A 9,851-nucleotide genomic window follows, 5' to 3' on the forward strand; every position below is an offset into this window, starting at 1 on the left:
TGAAGGTGATACAATGATGGGTTAGCAAGTGGCCAGATTTGTGGAAAGTGAAAATGCAGCCTTACCAACAGGAACATTGTACTGGCTCCTTCAGGGTGAACAGCACACTCCATTTCTGATGGAAAAGATCTGGAAAAGCTGCCAACAGAGTGGCCTGACACAGTACCACTGTCTCTGGCTCTGGGGACAGTTAGCATGACAGGCCTGACTGCCTACCTTGGCCTACTTGACATCTGTGGTGTGAAGGGTGGAGAAACAGTGATGGTTAATGCAGCAGCTGGAGCTGTGGGCTCCGTTTTGGGGCAGATTGCAAAGCTCAAGGGCTGCAAAGTTGTTGGAGCAGCAGGGTCTGACGAAAAGATTGCCTACCTTAAAAAGCTTGGATTTGATGTTGTCTTTAACTACAAGACAGTAGAGTCTTTGAAGAAACTTTGAAGAAAGCCTCTCCTGATGGTTACAATTGTTATTTTGATAATGTAAGTGGAAAGTTTTCAAACACTGTTATCTCCCAGATGAAGATATTTGGAAGAATTGCCATATATAGAGCTATCTCTACATATAACATATACATATATACATATAATGCCTGTAATCCCAGCACTTTGGGAGGCTGAGGCAGGTGGATCACCTGAGGTCAGGAGTTTGAGACTGGCCTGGCCAACATGGTGAAACCCCCTTCTCTACTAAAAATACAAAAATGAGCCAGGCATGGTGGCACCAGCCCACTTCCCCCAGGCCCAACCCCAGAGATTGTTATCTATCAGGAGCTTCACATGGAAGGGTTCATCGTGACCTGTTGGCAAGAAGATGCCCACCAAAAAGCTCTAAAGGACTTGCTGAAATGGGTCTCAGAGGGGAAAATCCAGTACCAGGAATACATCATTGAAGGATTTGAAAACATGCCAGCTGCATTTATGGGAATGCTGAAAGGAAATAATTTGGGGAAAACAATAGTGAAAACATGAAAAAAATGACACATGGAATCTGAAGGCCATTCAGGTGATTACTTAATTTTTCACCATTTAGCAAAACTGTATACTACTTTAAATGTCTAAGAAATAGTACTTGTAATGGGTTTGACCTACCTAATAAAATGTATTTAAGTGGTATGTAATTAGTGATGGAAGATGAAAATTTCACAGTCAACAACAAGAAGCCACTTCACTGTTCACTATAGCTTCTTCTGAGTTGTGGTAGAAAATAATGGCTTTGGAGTTTGAAAGTTTACTTTCAACACTGCATGTTCTCACTCATAAGTGGGAGATGAACAATGAGAAAACATGGACACAGGGAAGGGAACAACCCATACTGGAGCCTATGGGGGGTGGGAGAAAGGAGAGCATCAGGATAAATAGCTAACGCATATGCAGCTTAATACCTAGGTGATGGGTTGATAGGTGCAGCAAACCACCATGGCATATGTTTACTATGAAAAAAAGCTACACATTCTGCACATGTATCCCGGAATGTGAAATAAAATAAAATTTTAAAAAAAGACAAAAAAGGGCACTACATAATGGTAAAAGGATCAATTCAACAAGAAGAGCTAACTATCCTAAATATATATGCACCCAATACAGGAGAACCCGGATTCACAAAACAAGTTCTTGGAGACCTACAAAGAGACTTAGACTCTCACACAACAATAGTGGGAGACTTTAACACCCCACTGTCGATATTAGATCAATGTGACAGAAAATGAACAAGGATATTCAGGACTTGAACTCAGCTCCGGATCAAGTGAACCTAACAGACATCTACAGAACTCTCCACCCCAAATCAACAGAATATACATTCTTCTCAGCACCACGTAGCACTTACTCTAAAACAGATCACATAATTAGAAGTAAAACACTCCTCAGCAAATGGAAAAACTGAAATCATAACAAAAGTCTCTTAGACCGTAGTGCAATCTATTTAGAACTCAGGATTAAGAAATTAACTCAAAACCACAAAATTACATGGAAATTGAACAACCTTCTCCTGAATGACTCCTGGGTAAGTAATGAAATTAAGGCAGAAATCCAGAAGTTCTTTGAAACCAATGAGAACAAAGAGAGAATGTACCAGAATCTCTAGGATGCAGCTACAGCACTGTTAAGAGGGAGATTTATAGCACTAAATGTCCATATCAGAAAGCTAGAAATCTCAAATTGACAACCTAACTTCATCATTAAAAGAGCTAGAGAAACAAGAGCAAATTAATTAAAAAACCAGCAGAATACAAGAAATAACTAACATCAGAGCAGAAATGAAGGAGATAGAAACACGAAAAGCCCTCCAAAAAAATCAATGAATCCAGGAGCTGTTTTTTTTTTTTTGAAAAAATTAACAAAATAGACCACTAACTCGACTGATAAATAAGAAAAGACAGAAGAATCGGACAATAAAAAATGATAAAGGTGATATCACCACTGACCCCACAGAAATACAAACTACCATCAGAGAATACCATAAACACCTCTACACAAATAAACTAGAAAATCTAGAAGAAATGGAGAAATTCCTGGACACATACACCCTCCCAAGAATAAACCAGGAAGAGGTAAAATCCTTGAATAGATCAATAACAAGTTAAGAAATTCAGGCAGTAATTAATAGCCTGCCAACCAAAAAAAGCCCAGGACCAGATGGATTCACAGCCAAATTCTACCAGAAGTTCAAATAGGAGCTGGTACCTTTTCTTCTGAAACTATTCCAAACAATTGAAAAGGAGGGACTCCTCCCTAATTCATTTTATGAGGCCAGCATCATCCTGATACCAAAGCCTGGCAGAGACACAACAAAAAAAGAAAACTTCAGGCCAATATTCCTGATGAATATCGATGCAAAAATCTTCAATAAAATACTGACAAACCAAATCGAGTAGCACATCAAAAAACATATCCACCACGAACAAGTCAGCTTCATTGCTGAGATGCAAGGCTGGTTCAACATACACAAATCAATAAATGTAATCCATCACATAAACAGACCCAAAGACAAAAACCACATGATTATCTCAATGGATGCAGAAAAGGCATTTGATAAAATTCAACATTCCTTTATGTTTACAACTCTCAATAAATTAGGTATTGAAGAAACATGTCCCAAAATACTAAGAGCTATTTATGACAAACTCACAGCCAATATCATACTGAATGTGCAAAAGGTGGAAGCATTCCCTTTGAAAACTGAAACAAGACAAGGACAAGAAAATCTAGGCAATACCATTCAGGACATAGGCATGGTCAAAGATTTTATGATGAAATAACTAAAAGCAATTGCAACAAAAGCTAAAATTGACAAATGGGATCCAATTGAACTACAGTTTCTGCACAGCAAAAGAAACTATCACCAGAGTGAACAGGCAACCTACAGAATGGTTGAAATTTTTTGCAACCTACCCATCTGATGAAGGGCTAATATCCAGAATTTACAAGGAACTTAAACAAATTTACAAGAAAGAAACAAATAACTCCATCAAAAACTAGGTCAAGTACATGAACAGATACTTCTCAAAAGAAATTTACAGGGCCAACACACATACGAAAAAAAGTTCAACATCTCTGATCATTAGAGTAATGCAAGTCAAAACCACAATGAGATATCATCTCATGCCAGTCAGAATGAGGATTATTAAAAAGTCAACAAACAATAGATGCTGGTGAGGCTGTGGAGAAATAGGAACACTTTTACACTCTTGGCGGGAATGTAAATAGTTCAACCATTGTGGAAGACAGTAAGGAAATTCCTCAAGGATCTAGAACCAGAAATACCATTTGACCCAGCAATTCCATTACTGGGTATATACCCAAAGGAATATAAATCATTCTGCTATAAAGACACATGCACACATATGTTTATTACAGCACTATTTATAATAGCAAAGTCATGGAACTCCCAAATGCCCATCAATGATAGACTGGATAAAGAAAATGTGGTACATATACACTGTGGAATAGTATACAGTTATAAAAAGGAATGAGATCATGTCCTTTGCAGTGACATGGATGAGGCTGGAAGCCATCATCCTCAGCAAACTAACACAGGAACAGAAAACCAAACACTGCATGTTCTCACTCAGAAGTGGGAGTTGAACAATGAGAACAGATGGACACAGGGAGGGGAACAACACACACCAGGGCCTGTTGGGGGTTGGGAGGCGAGGGGAGGGAACTTAGAGGACAGGTCAATAGGTGCAGCAAACTACCATGGCACAGGTATACCTGTGTAACAAATCTGCATGTTCTGTACATATTCCCAGAACTTAAAGTAAAATAAAAATCAAAATAAAAGAAAAAAATGAATAATAAATCAAAACTTTTTTTTCAGATAAACTAAAGCTGAGAAAATTAAGCAGAAGCAGGTCTACATTACAAGAAATGTTAAATGAAGTTCTCCAGACATAAGGAAAATGGTGTAACTTGCAAACTTCTATCTACACAAACGAATGAAGAGTACTGCAAATCGTATATATGTGGGTACATAAAAAAGACGATACCCCTCATTTTTAAGATCTTTAATGGATAATTTAATTCTAAGATCAAAATAATTTAGTGTGTGGTTCATAACATGCAGAAATAAAATATATGACAACAATAGCACAAGGGACAGAATGGGAAATAAAATACTACTTTAAGCGTTTCAAATTATATGTGAAATATCATTACAACATTTAAAAGTAGATTATAATAAATCAAAGATACATATTTTAAACCATAGAGTAGTGTAGACAAATGGAAAAATGTGAGCCAAATGTGTAATTTCAAATTTTCTAGTAGCCACATTAAAAATTAAAAAGAAACAGGTAAAATTAATTTTAATGATTTTGTTTAACCCAACAAGAAAACACTGACACAACAAGAAAAAAGCTGAACAAATTAAAAATCACCAACTGAGATCTCCCAGAGAATTGAGGTCACAGGGCAAACCACCACTCTGAAAACCAGAGAGATGGGCAGATACAGTGAATCACAACTTACCAGGAGCGGAAACTGTTGAAGTCAGTAACTGATAGGAACACTTAAATAGTAATTGACAAATCGCTACAAACTGATTGCAAATTAGCTTGAGAATTAAAAACTCCTGGTGACCCAGCGTAGGGTTCCCCACACTTATGATTTTACTTTTAAAAGCCCAACCAAGGGTCTCACAGTGAAAAGGAAAGAAAACATCTCCTTGTGCTTTGGGCAGGGGAAAACGGGAAAGCAGTCCTTTTGAAATTGGCCCAGAGTGTTCTATTCTTCATAACAAAGATCTGCGCTCAACCCAAACTACTTTACCAGGGCCTTATCTGATCAAACATAGGGACAATTAGACAGCTCTAGTGCACTCTACCCATCTTGTCTCACATAAAGAAGGGGAAAAAAGGCTAAGAAATTATTCTGGAAGTTACAGCCCAGGGACTTTGCTCATTTGAAAAAAAAAAAAAAAGGAAGAGAGAGAGAGAGAGAGAGATTTAAACAGATGATTATAGAATGTCTCCCTTCCTCCCCTCCCCAATACTTCATTATTATAATAGGGCTCCAGTATAATAAAAGTGGATTATAACTGAGAGAGTTAGATGGAGTCTAATTAAGAAGCCATTTCTAGGGAAACCCAAAAACCACAAGGGAGACAAAAACAAGGACACTAGAGGAAATTTAAGGCTCTGACACCTATAGCTACAGCAAATACTAAATATTGCATAACTCCTAGCCAGATAAACATAAAACCTTACACGAAAGCCCTATTTACCTCAGTTCCTATTACTTAATATATACCACATACAGCTTTCAAAATAAAATAAAATAAAAACTCAAGTCATCTTAAAATGCAGGAAAAGGCCAGGTGCGGTGGCTCATGCCTGTAATCCCAGCACTTTGGGAGGCCGAGGCAGGCGGATCACAAGGTCAGGAGTTGGAGACCAGCCTGAACAACATGGTGAAATCCCGTCTCTACTAAAAATACAAAAAATTAAAAAATTAGCCAGGCATGGTGGCACATGTCTATAATCCCAGCTACTCAGGAGGCTGAGGCAGGAGAATCGCTTGAACCCACGAGGTGGAGATTGCAGTGAGCCAAGATCTCGTCATTGCACTCCAGCCTGGGCGACAGAGCGAGACTCTGTCAAAAAAAAAAAAAAAAAAAAAGCAGTCTAAAAAGACAATATAAGCAGACCTAGCTATGATACAAATTGTTTTTTTCTAGGCTGGAAATTTAAAATAACTATGACCTGTTAAGGGCTCTAAAGAAAATGGTGGACAACATGAAAGACCAGATTGGTAATGTAAACAGAGAGATGAAAACGCTAAGAAAGAATCAAAAACACTGTGACAGAAATAAAGAATATCTTTGATGGTCTCAATAGACTGAATATGGCTGAAGAAAGAATCCATGAACTTGAAGATGAATTAATAGAAACTCCCATAACATAAATGTAAAGACCAAATAGAGTGAAACAATTGCAATACAACATCCAAGAACTGTGAAACAATTTCAATAAGTGTAACATGCACAACTGAAATACCAGGAGAAGAAAAAGAATGGAGCAGAAGATACATTTGAAATAAAAATGTCCAAGACTTTTCCAAAATAATGACAGACACGAAACGGCAGTTTCAGTTAGCTCAGAGAACACCAAGCTGGATAAATGTCAAAACAAAACAAAACAACAACCACCAAAAAAACCCTATGCGTAGGTATATCATATTCAAAGAGAATATGAGAAAGACAAAGAGAAATGCTTCAAAAAAGCCAGAGGAAAGAACAACTTACTTGTAGAGAAACAAGGAAAAGTATTATAGATGACTTCTCGTCAGAAACCACACAAGCAGGAAGAGAATGGAGTGAAATATTTAAAGTGTTGAGACAAATAAACCCACTAACCTAGAGTTCTATATCTAGTGAATTTATTCTTCAAAACTGAAGAAGAACTAAAGACTTTTTCACAGAAACAAAAATTGAGGGAAGTCATTGTCAGCAGACCTTGCCCTGTAAGAAAAACTCAAGTCGTTCTTCACGGAGCAGGAAGATGATCTAGGTCAGAAACTTGGACCCACATAAAGAAAGGAAAATTGTCAGGGAATGAAGAAGTAAAAGTAAAGTAAAATGTTTTGTTTGTCTTATTCTTAATTGATTGAAAAGATAATTATTTAAGGTAATAACAGTAACAATGTATTGGTGATTGTATTCAAATGGACCAATAAAATGAATGACAGTAATGTCGTAAGACACGAGAGGGAAAAATTGGAAATACTGTGTTATAGGGTACTTTCACAGCACAGGAAGAGGAAGAAATATTAACTGTACATGTATATATATGGCAAACCATAGGGCAACTACTTAAAAAATTGAAAAGAGAGTAATTGATATGCTACAAGAAGAGATAAAATTGAATCATATAAAACCAGAAAATGCAGAAAAAGAGATTTTAAAAAAGAACAAGTACAATGAATAGAAAACAGTTACAAATGGTAAATATTGACTCAACAATATCAATAATCACTCTAAGTGAGAACGGTCTAAATGTACCAATTAAAAGATTGTCAGAGTGCCTAAAAAACAAGATTCAACTGTTGTATTTCAATACAGATGTGATTCCCAGTCTACTTTCAGGCAAGTTGTCAACACTCTCTGTTATTTGGGTTCCTGTCATTAAAAAAAGTTGACTAACTTCCCTACTAACTAGTATACCCAGACAGTAAAGAGCTTAAAGGAGAGGGGCTTTGAGCAGAATGGTGGCATACTGATATACGAGAGTAACAGCAGGGAGCTAGGAGATGCACGGAACTGCAGCAAAGTAACCTCAGCCTCTGAATTCAAGTGCCCTTCAAGGAACTGAACTCATTTAACCATACTATCATATTTGGGAAGCAGAGATTATTACTTCCATTTCACACTTTGTGAAAACTGTTAAGTATCTTCTGTGTACTCTAGACAAGACATCCGGGCTCCAGGCCTCTCTTACATGGTCCAGCACTTATTTCATGGAATCCTCTCTACTTTGCCCTTCTGTATTCACTAGTGCCCACTCCCTTGTCCTCTGCCAATACCATCGTGGTTCTACAGGAAAATGGGGTGTTTGTCATTCTCTGCAGCTGTGAACTTTGCATCTTTCTTTGACTTTAAAATATCTGGCCTGTAATGATAGGGATCCAGCAAGCCACTGAAAAGCAATGGCACTTAAGAAAATCTCCGGTAACTCTGTCTTTTCCTCTTGCTTTCTCGGTCCTGCTCAAAGTTGTCTTGTTGGCAGGCAGCCACCTGTGAAATGTGCACATTTCAAAGCAAATGGCTCCAGGAGCTCATAATTGCTGCCAAACGTGTGTGGATTTTAATAGCCCATTTTCATTAGCCTTGTGTGAAATCACCTGTCTCTGTGTTGTTACCCAACTTAATTGTCAATTATGGTGATTAAGCTTGGCTTTCACTACCATGGCTGGTAATCATTAGTATTATCTCTGAGGCTGAACGAAGGGAAAAAAATCATGCCAGAAAAAAATATAATTTTGTAGGTGAAGGTGAATATTTTGGTGTCAGTGAATGAGGAGAATGGCATTTTTTTTTTTTTTTTTAAATTTGGGCTGAACCAAACTTGAGTCTACCCGTTATTTCCAACCTGCCTTTTAGATGTTTTAGGACAAATCGCTTCTCTTTTGTCACTTGCTTTTCTGTCACCAAAGAAGGGTTCCTGATACCTATCCCTTTGCAATTTTCCTGAGATATGCATAGGTAATTAAGACAGTAAGTTAGATAATTAATGCCTTTAACATGCTTTCAGCAATGTCGGTGATTCCCAGTATAATAGGTGGAGACCTAGAAAAACTTGGGAGATAGCACAGAAAGTGCTGCCAATGTACAACTTGAGATTTTGATTGATGTTGTTCTTTTTGCTTTCATCAGTCTTGTTAAATTTTAAGCACCCTACCTTGCTTTCTTGACTACGCAGTCATCTAATTTTGCATCTTGACTAATATTTTACTTTTTTGTGGAATTTGCAATGAACAATAACGAAAGTCAACGACATTATCATTATCATCCTTTTCCTCCTTCTTTACAAATTTTAATTCAGTAAAATCCCAAACTCATTTCTGTTATGCTTTTATGGGATTTCAGGACATGGCAAAATAATGAAAGACATTTTTGAAAATGGTATCATTAGACATCATCTCTAGTATTTGAGTGCCATGTGTGTCCCCAAGGTTTATGACACTCTTAAGACTTGACAGTTTCCTTTATCTTTCCAAAACCCTTGGAGGAAACTAATAAGAGTTTTTTTTTTAATTCTAATTTAATGGGAAGAAAGAAATTAAGTCATGCAAGCTTAAGGGATATGAAGAGTGAATCAGTGACTATTGCCTTCTGGGGTACAGGAGGAATGAGGCTCTATTCCAGATAGTCTTTAATGAAAACACCTAAAATCCATAACCTACCAAAGATCCTCTGGCAAGTCTAGACTGAGGCTGGCAAGAGTTACAAAGGAATTAGCTTTCTGGACAGTTTCCCTCTCTTCCCACTTTCCCAATCCCATTTAGTGTTCTTTACAGTGTTTTGTTTTTAAAGGCCTGATTATAACAAATGCTGTCTTCATCACTTGGTTTCTAAAACCCCTGTACTCAGAATTACAGAATGTCCTCAGAAGCTTCATGGTTGCTCATCCGTGAAGAGTGGAGGACTGGAATTCAAACTTTTATGGTGCTTTTCTAATTTCTGTATATATTTCTCTTGTAATTAAAAAATGTATTTTTTTAATTTCCAAAAAGAAGAATATAATTTATCACTTAGGAATACAGGAGGAAGACAAATTACAGCTGAAACATTTTCTCTTTCATGAAGCTTTAACTAACTCTTCCTCTTCCAAGTCCCTAGGACAAAATAAAATGCCCTTT

At 37.2% G+C, this 9,851-nt stretch overlaps 1 pseudogene; it reads left to right on the plus strand.

Annotated features, from left to right (window-relative positions):
* LOC105550305 overlaps window positions 1-965 on the plus strand; it is a 1,854-nt pseudogene extending 889 nt beyond the window's left edge.
* The last annotated feature ends 8,886 nt before the right edge of the window (window positions 966-9,851 follow it).

This window comes from Mandrillus leucophaeus, unplaced genomic scaffold, assembly GCF_000951045.1.
Source record: "Mandrillus leucophaeus isolate KB7577 unplaced genomic scaffold, Mleu.le_1.0 Scaffold475, whole genome shotgun sequence".
Taxonomy (NCBI): domain Eukaryota; kingdom Metazoa; phylum Chordata; class Mammalia; order Primates; family Cercopithecidae; genus Mandrillus; species Mandrillus leucophaeus.